Source organism: Polypterus senegalus, chromosome 16 (assembly GCF_016835505.1).
Source record: "Polypterus senegalus isolate Bchr_013 chromosome 16, ASM1683550v1, whole genome shotgun sequence".
Taxonomy (NCBI): domain Eukaryota; kingdom Metazoa; phylum Chordata; class Cladistia; order Polypteriformes; family Polypteridae; genus Polypterus; species Polypterus senegalus.
Window position 1 is genome coordinate 90135877 of NC_053169.1, and position 9566 is coordinate 90145442.

Below are 9566 nucleotides of genomic sequence, written 5' to 3' on the forward strand. Positions count from 1 at the left end.
AGCGCGTATTTACATATGATGACAATATCATTTTTAAGGTGAAATGCAGCAAAATATGTTTATTAAATTATACAGATAAAACTTTAACTTCATTTAAATAATCTATATTCTTCACTGGGAGTGTTGTGAAGGATAGAATAATTAAACATGTACTAGAAAGATATTTCAATGTTCCTTAAAAGTTTTGAAGAATCGGCGCTAAGCTTACAGATGGCTTAACTTCTATTACAGAGCTGATTGTGTGGCGATCGGTTACTTGGGGAAAGAAAAGCAAGGACTGCAGTGACGGCTACGCCAATATATATTGAATATAAAACAGAAAGAGAAAATAACAACACAGCTAAAAACACAGTGACAAATTTTGGCAAAATTTAAAATGCTTGTGTCATGAGCACGAGGCGGCTATGCAGTGTCTGCAACGGACGTGGCCATCCACCGTGCATAAGCTGCCTTACTGACATTGGCGGGCGAAGGAGCCACCGATTCTTCCTCTGCCCAGTGCCACCACAAGCCTAGAGCCGCCCCTGAGTACTGCTGCAATAAATTATTTCATCGAAGTGATACACATGTTTAATAACGTGCTTTAACTCCTATCATCATAAAAATGATATCACGTATACATCTCAGTATTTTAGTTATTCAGAGAGCTGTAATTTCACGAATGTAATGGATTCTGTGTCCAGTTGGAGGAAGAGAGCCGGTTTAAGAAGCAAGTAGTGATTCACACACAGAGCACATAGAAGATCAAATACAAAACAAAGCATTTAACGTGCTACTTTAATTACGATGTGATTTGAGAAACTGGTTAATTAAACGATTTTAAGATGAAGTTTATGATGTTCTACTTTAATGACAAAATAAACTACGTGATTAAAGTGGAAATGTCGAGATTGAAGTTGACATTTCGTGCTTTTTCCCCACTGTGTGCCTTTTTTCTCTGTACCCTAATAAGCTTTCATATGACACTCAGATGGTGGGCTACAACTCGCCTTTTCACGGCGACTTTGATATGTGACTTCTTTTTTATTTCTGGCACTGTGCGATTTTGTGAACATGAGCTTTCAAGTTTCTCCAACATGCTATGTCACTCGATCAACTTCCTTTTGTTGATTATACCACGGTTTATTTGAACAAATAGTATGTTTTACCTTTGCCTCCACTTGGTATTCACTGAAATTCTTATATTTTCCCCCGTGCTTTTCCTATTCTCTTTTCACAGAATGCTGAGCTTAAGGGCGATTTATATTGATTTGCATATTCAAAGAGGCGTAATTCTGGGAGGAGTTGGGGCGTTACATAAAGCGCGTGCATGAGCGTTATTTTTCACGCTGACCGGGATTTATGTAGCGGAAGAACGTGGAAGTTGGAGTACGCACAGATTCCTGCATCTGGATTTTTCTGTGCGTAACCACATTTCCGCTTTTGTGCTTACGCCATGTTATAGTGCGAGTTCTACGCACGGCGTTATGCATGAGGCCCCTGGTAGCTGCCATAGTAAAGTGCACAAGTTTCCCTCCATTATTGCATGCATTTTCCTTCTGGTATTCATGCTTTCCTCCCACCTTTCCAAAGTGATCCCTGTGGGCCCCCTCATGGACTGTTGTACTGTTGTTTTTTTTTTCCCCCTGCCTTGTGCCTGTTTTGGTTGGGATTGAATAACCCCCACCCCTGCAAACAGGAATTGAATTAATTGGAGATAAGAATGTTTTGTTATAATTTGGTGATTATAGAGAGAATGAAGCACATCATGGATTTGAAAAATCCAAACCCCAATTAATAACTCTGCTATGGCAAAGTTTCATCAAGAAGAATCAAATGATTAATATCTAAACTCATGGTGTGTGCTTTTAATAGTATCTACTTATCATGAAAATTTCAAAAGACTGAAAGCTATTTGTAAGTCATTTAATTTAACGTCCATCATTGTAATGTTAATGGAAGTATTTTTAAAAGATTGTGTATAACTGGACTGGAGCCCTTGTTCCTACCTTGCATCCACCTTTGCCAGGATACAGTAGATTCCTGTCCCCCATGACTCTATTATTGAATTAAATGGATAGATATATAGAAGATACCAAAACTAGCATTTCTTTTTTTATACATGTGCAGTGGACGGTTACTATCGATCTTTTATTCTGATGCCTTTGAAGAAGCAACAAAGTCATTTGATTATACAGGTGCATGCAATATTACACACTAAAATGTTGGATTAACACAAGTCATACAATTAAATTTAGATGTATAGCAGATGAGATTTAATGGAATATTCCACCCCAAAATATTTTTATATATGTGCTTACCCCATGTAATTTGTAGTGATGGCTGAGAAAAAAAATGTAATCTCATGTTTTCATGCATAAAAGAGATAACACAGTTTCTGATAGAATAGGTGTCTCTCCAGGCCAATGCTGGAAAACAGCAAGCGATATCAAAAACAGGTCAGGTCAGGTTGGGGAGCGTGCACTGGTACAGCGCATTGCTGCACCCACCACATGGCGAAACAGCTCAGGATCCTGGTTGGCAAACCCCCAGACAGACACGTGGTCCAATCCCACCCTCCGGAAATGACTACCTACAGTCAAAGTAAAATGTATGTGAATCCTTTGGAATGATCTGGTTTACTGCATGAATTGGTCATAAAAAGTGATCCGATCTTCATCTCAGTCACAGGTACTGATGATATACACAATGAGCTTCAGCCAATGACACACAAAAAATTCTACCCTTTCATGTCTTTATTTTACAAACGCATCCAAAGTTCACAGTGGTAGTGGAAAAAGTAAGTGAACCTTGGGATTTAATAACTGGTTGACCCTCCTTTGGCAGCAATGACCTCAACCAGGCACTTCCTGTAACTGCAGATCAGACCTGCACATCGCGTGGGGGAAATTTGACCCCATTCTTCCCTGCAGAACTGCCGTAACTCTTTCATATTCTTTGGCTGTCTTCTGTGTGTGGCTCTCCTCAAGTCATAGGATTGAGATCTGGGCTTTGACTGGGCCGCTCCAAAAGGCGGAGTTTGTTCTTCTGAAGCCATCGGACTGTGGATTTGCTGCAATGTTTGGGCTCATTGTCCAGTTGCATCACCCAGCCTCTTCTGAGCTTAAGTTGACGGACAGACACACTTACATGATCCTGGAGAATTTGTTGATAAACTTGTGAATTCATTTTCCCCTCAATGATGGCAAGCTGTCCAGGCCCTGATGTAGCAAAGCAGGCCCAAATCATGATGTTCCCTCCACCATATTTTACTGTAGGGATGATGTTTTGATGTTGATATGCAGTGTCCTTTTTACACCAAAAGAAGTTCTGCTTGTTCCTCCCAAATAGTTCAATTTTGGTTTCCTCACTCCACAAAACACTTTCCCAGTATGACTGTGGAGTGTCCAAGTGCTCTTTCGCAAACTTCAGGCGTTCAGCAATCTTCCTTTTTGATAGCAGTGGCTTCCTTCTTGGTGTCCTGCCATGGACTCCTTTCTTGTTCAATGTTTTGCGTATAGTTGACTCATGAACAGAGATGTCAGCCAGTTATAATGACTTCTTCAAGTCGTTTGCCATCACTCTAGGGTTCTTCTTTACCTCATTGCTGACTTTACGTTGTGCTCATGGGGTCATCTTGGCAGGGCGCCCACTTCTAGGCAGAGTAGCCACAATACCTAATTGTCTCCATTTACAGACAACTTGCCTAACAGTGGACTGATGAACATCTAAAATCTTTTGAGATGACTTTGTAACACTTTCCAGCCTTATGTAGATGAACAGTTCTCGGTCGTAGCTCTTCAGACAGCTCTTTTGTGTGAGGCATGATTCCCATCTGAATATGCTTCTTGTCAAAAGCTCAAACTCAAACTTTATAGTGTTTTTTTATCAATCAATGTAAATCAAGGCCACACCTCTAAACTCGTTTCATTAAATGGACTCCAGGTGTGCTAAATTCGGACTGCAATGAGCTTTTTAAAAAGTCATTAGCTTAGGGTTCACTTACTTTTTCCAACCTTCAGTTTCACAATTTGAATGATTTATTTAATATGGTCAAAAATTCTCTGAAAATCTGTGTATCTTTAGTTATAGGAGACAGTTCATTATTGTGACTGACATGAAGATACGACCATGTTTTACATGGGAATTAGACATAAATGTAGAGAATTCCTAGGGGTTCACATACTTTTTAATTTGATTGTATCTACTGCAGCCAGGTGTTATGTGGGTGTCCCCTGGGCCTGGTCCAGCCACTTGGGTCCTCAACAAATGAGGATCCTGCGAGCCTGATCACCCTCGGGGAATCGCGCCACATGACCGTAGTGCCGTAACTGACACTCCCTCACAAATCAGTTAATGTGCCTCATTCAGGACTCCATGAGCAACCATTCATTTGACACAAAGTTAAACTAACTGTACCCAAGGATTCTCTGAAGAGACATGGTACCAAAGGAGTCCAGTCTTTGTCTCAGGTCACTAAGTAGCGTCCATGTCTCGCAACCATATAGCAAGACAGGAAGCACCAGGACTCTAATGACTTGGACCTTCATCCTTTTGCAGATATATCAGGAGTGCCACACATGCCTTTCCAGTGACCTCATAACCCCCCATACTCTCCCAATCCATCTACAGACTCCATAGGAAGAGTCACCAGAGACATGAATGTCACTGCTGAGGTAAGTAGACCTCTCAATGAGGTCGACACTGTCTCCGCAAACTGGCACACTGCTGATTGCTGTGCCCAAGAGGTCATTAAAGGCCTGGATCTTGGTTTATATCAGGACACTCGCAAGCCCGGACACTCGGATTCCTCGCTCAGAGCCCTGATCAGAGCCTCCATTGACTCTGCAAGCCTATATCAAAAACGTTAATGAAAAAATCTCACATTACTCGTGTTGCATTATCCACATGTTAAGTCATCCAGTCATATGCACACAATGATCCAAACAGGTGTTTTTACTGTTTATTTTGTTAAATAAACCATTTCCAGAAAACGCTCTTTTGAACATGCTCTTCACGAACGAGCATTTGAATTGTAAATCCACTTGTCATCGTTACATTTATATTTACAGCAGTGAGCCATAACTGTTGTACATTGGGGTTATGAAGCCGCAGTCTGTCATCGTCATATCTTATCACGCCACTGCCGTATCCCGGTAAGTGCAGCGTCATTAGCATCCTTAAGATCTTCATTGGTACATGTAGGGCCTCAGGAACATTCATGGAGAATGTGGTCCATTGTTTGGATGGGCTCATCACAGGTGACATTCAGCGCTTGTTGAGAGGCCCCATCTAAATAGGTTGTCCCTTGTTTTGCCCACCTTTGACCTAGCTCGATTAAGCACAACCCAGTCTTTCCTAGAGAGGGATGTTCCATTGGGTAGATGCTCTTGAGGTGTAGGAAGAGCTTCATTGGGAGGGCTACAGTCAGCCTCTCGTCACCTTACGAGCCTATGTGTTGGAGACTGCTTTGGATTAAGGGGTTCTACTATGGTGAGGCTCCAACGAGAAGGTAGTAGGCGATGTACCTCATGAAGTGGGTGTCTGGAGTCCATCAGTTGCTTGAACCTTTCTACTCTCAAACTACTTTCTCATCGTATATGGGGAGGTGCGATCCCGGCCAGCCTGTATAAAGCAGGAAGGCACGTTGTTCGCAATGTGCCGGTGATGCTTCGGCATGCACTATTTAGCTCAGGGTCAACCTTGTTGGCATGGGTTGACCTAGCCCACACTGGTGCGCAATACTCTGCTGTTGAATAACAGAGTGCCATGGCCGTTGATCGCAGGGTCTTAGGGTCTGCTTCCCAGGATGTGTTTGCTAGTTTGCTAATTATTCCTGCTGGATATCTTCTTTTTGAGTTTAAAAATATGTTCTTTAAAAGACAGTGTCCTGTCCAGAGTGATGTCTAAGTAAACAGGATGTTTGGTGTTCTTCAATACTTTGTTATTCCATCTGATCTCTAGAGTTGTGTTTGCTTGTCTCTTGTTAACATGGAAGGTACAGACCTGTGTACCGCAGTCTGTGAAACTGCACAAGTGAATTGACCTTCTGGATATACACAAGTATGAGGTCACATTCTTTTCTTTATAATGGTTTCACTTGCTTTTGTTTAACTTTTAATTTTTAGTTGTTCATGTCTCTTGGTGCACTTTGTAATGTTGATATCATGTGAAATGCAGTGATTGCCCATGAATAAGCTGATTCTGGGCTGAACTCGTGCCAAGTGAACATGGGGAGGTGGGTCTTAATTTCAAATGGTCGGTTGTGTTTGAATTCCATTTTTGTTTACCATTAGTGGTTTATTTAACAGTAAAGATACTTGTGTTTAGGACTTTTGTGAGTGTATGACTGGATGACTTGACATGGGAATTCTGTGACACAAGAAACATGCAATTTTTTTTTAAATGGATGTCTTTGATGTTGATTGCTGATGTCCAGCATTGGCCTCCATAGACATCTATTTTATTAAAACCTTTGTTATGAGATTCAAATTTTTCTTAGCCGTGACTATAAACTACATGGGGTAAGTGATATAAACAAAATAACACTCTTGGTTGGAGCATTCCTTTAATATGTTGGGTGTACGATGGATGAGAAAGATGATTTCTGGAGTGAGTTGGATGAAGTGGTGGACTGTGTACCCAAGGGAAAGAGAGTGGTGATTGGAGCGGATTTCAATGGACATGTTGGTGAAGGGAACAGAGGGTATGAGGAGGTGATGGGTAGGTATGGTGTCAAGGAGAGGAATGAAGAAGGTCAGGGGATAGCGGATTTTGCAAAAAAGATGGACATGGCTGTGGTGAATACGTGTTTTAAGAAGAGGGAGGAACATTGGGTTATGTACAAGAGTGGAGGAAGATTCACACAGGTAGATTACATCCTATGAAGGAGGGTCAATCTGAAGGAGACTAAAGACTGCAAAGTGGTGGTAGGGGAAGGTGTGGTTAGGCAGCATAGGATGGTGGTCTGTAAGATGACGTTGGAGATCAAGAAGAGGAAGAGAGTGAGGGCAGAGCCAAGGATCAAATGGTGGAAGTTGAAACAGAAAGACTGCAAGGTTGAGTTTAGGGAGGAGGTGAGACAGACACTGGGTGGCAGTGAAGAGTCACCAGACAGTAGGGAAACTACAGCAGATGTGGTAAGGGTGACAGCAAGAAGGGCGCTTGGCGTGACATCTGGATAGACGAAGGAGAAAAAGGAAACCTGGTGGTGGAATGAGGAAATACAGGAGAGAATACAGAGGAAGAGGTTGGCGAAGAAGAATTGGGATAGTCAGAGAGATGCAGAGAGTAGACAGGAGTACAAGGAGATAAGGAGTAAAGTGAGAGGTGGCGAAGGCTGAAGCAAAGGCATATGATGAGTTGTATGAGAAGTTGGACATTAAGGAGTGAGAAAAGGACCTGTACCGATTGACTAGACAGAGGGACCGAGCTGGGAAAGATGTGCAGCAGGTTAGGGTAATAAAGAATAAAGATGGACACATACAGTGGTACCTCTGGTCATGACCGTAATTCGTTCCAAAACTCTGGACGCAACCCGATTTGGTCGCGATCCAAATGTAATTTCCCCCATAAGATTGTATGTAAATACAATTAATCCGTTCCAGACCATACGAACTGTATGTAAATATATATGTTTTAAGCACAAAAATAGTTAATTATATCGTAGAGTACACTGTGTAATAGTAAACTAAATGTAAAAACATTAAATAACACGGAGAAAACCTTGAACAACAGAGAAAACTAACATTGTAAGAGTTTGCGCTAGAGCCTTACGAACCGCTCGCTGTAAACACTTTTTTTATGGGTTTTAAGCACAGGGAAAAAATTAAATGCCACTTCTCTTGCGAAACTTTTCAAACCATCCTCTATTGGCTTTAAATTCTTCATCTTTGCCACTCGACGAAGGATTTTTTTTCAGCAAATCGTCATGAATCTTCCTGGCTTTCTCGCATATGATCGCCTCACTTAAGCTATCCCCTGCATGGTGCTTCTCGTTCAGCCACACTAGCAGCAGTTTTTCCACTTCTTCCAGCACTTGAGGCCTCTGCTTGGTTAACATTGTAACTCCTTTTGCTACATCAGCTGCTTTGTTAGGCCCTGTATACGCAAACAAAAGAAAATGGAAAACGGAGAATGGGAGATCATTGGCGCATACGAATGCATGTAGGGAAACTGGCCGCCAGTGTTTTTGTTCGCCACCAGAGCATGTGATCGTGAACAGATACAAAATTTTGGCAAACTTTTTGATTGTAACCCGATTTGTACGTGTTCGGAAACATTCGTGACCAAAGGTTCTACTGTACTCACAAGCAAGGAGAGTGTGTTGAGCAGATGGAGAGAGTACTTTGAAAGGCTGATGAATGAAGAGAATGAGAGAGAGGGTTGGATGATGTGGTGATAGTGAATTAGGAAGTGGAATGGATTAGCATGGATGAAGTAAGGACAGCTATTGGTCTTGGTTTTTGGTCCAGATGATAATACCTGTGGAAGCATGGAGGTGTTTAGGAGAGATGGCAGTGGAGTTTTTAACCAAATTGTTTTAATGGAATCTTGGAAAGTGAGAGGATGCCTGAGGAGTGGAGAAGAAGTGTACTGGTGCCGATATTTAAGAACAAGGGGGATGTGCAGAGCAGTAGTAACTACAGGGGGATAAAATTGATGAGCCACAGCATGAAGTTATGGGAAAGAGCAGTTGATGTTTGGTTAAGAAGTAAGGCGATTATTAGTGAGCAGTAGTGTGGTTTCATGCCAAGAATGAGCACCACAGATGCGATGTTTTCTCTGAGGGTGTTGCTGGAGAAGTTTAGAGAAGGCCAGAAGGAGTTGCATTGTTTCTTTGTGGACCTGGAAAAAGCATATGACAGGGTGCCTTGAGATGAGATTTGGTATTGTATGAGGAAGTCGGGAGTGGCAGAGAAGTATGTAAGAGTTGTACAGGATTTGTACAAGGGAGGTGTGACCGTGGTGAGGTCTGCAGTAGGTGTGATGGATGCATTCCAGGTGGAGGTGGGATTACAAAAGGGATCGGGTCTGAACCCTTTCTTATTTGCAATGGTGATGGACAGGTTGACAGATGAGATTAGGCAAGAGTCCCCGTGGACTGTGATCTCTGCTGATGACATTGTGATCTGTAGCGATAGTAAGGAGCAGGTTGAGGAGACCCTGGAGATGTGGAGATATGAGAGGAGAGGAATGAAGGTCACATAGGAATAACAGAGAATATATGTGTGTGAATGAGAGGGTGGTCAGTGGAGTGGTGAGGATGAAGGGAGTATAGTTGGTGAAGGTGGATGAGTTTAAATACTTGAGATCAAAAGTACAGAGTAATGGGGATTGTAGAAGAGAGGTGAAGAAGAGAGAGCAGACAGGGTGGAATAGGTGGAGAAGAGTGTCAGGAGTAATTTGTGACAGACGGTTATCAGCAAGAGTGAAATGGAAGGTCTACAGGACGGTAGTGAGACCAGCTATGTTATAAGGGTCGGAGACGATGGCATTGACCAGAACGCAGGAGATAGAGCTGGAGGTGGCAGAGTTAAAGATGTTAAGATTTGCATTGAGTGTGATGAGGATGGATAGGATTAGAA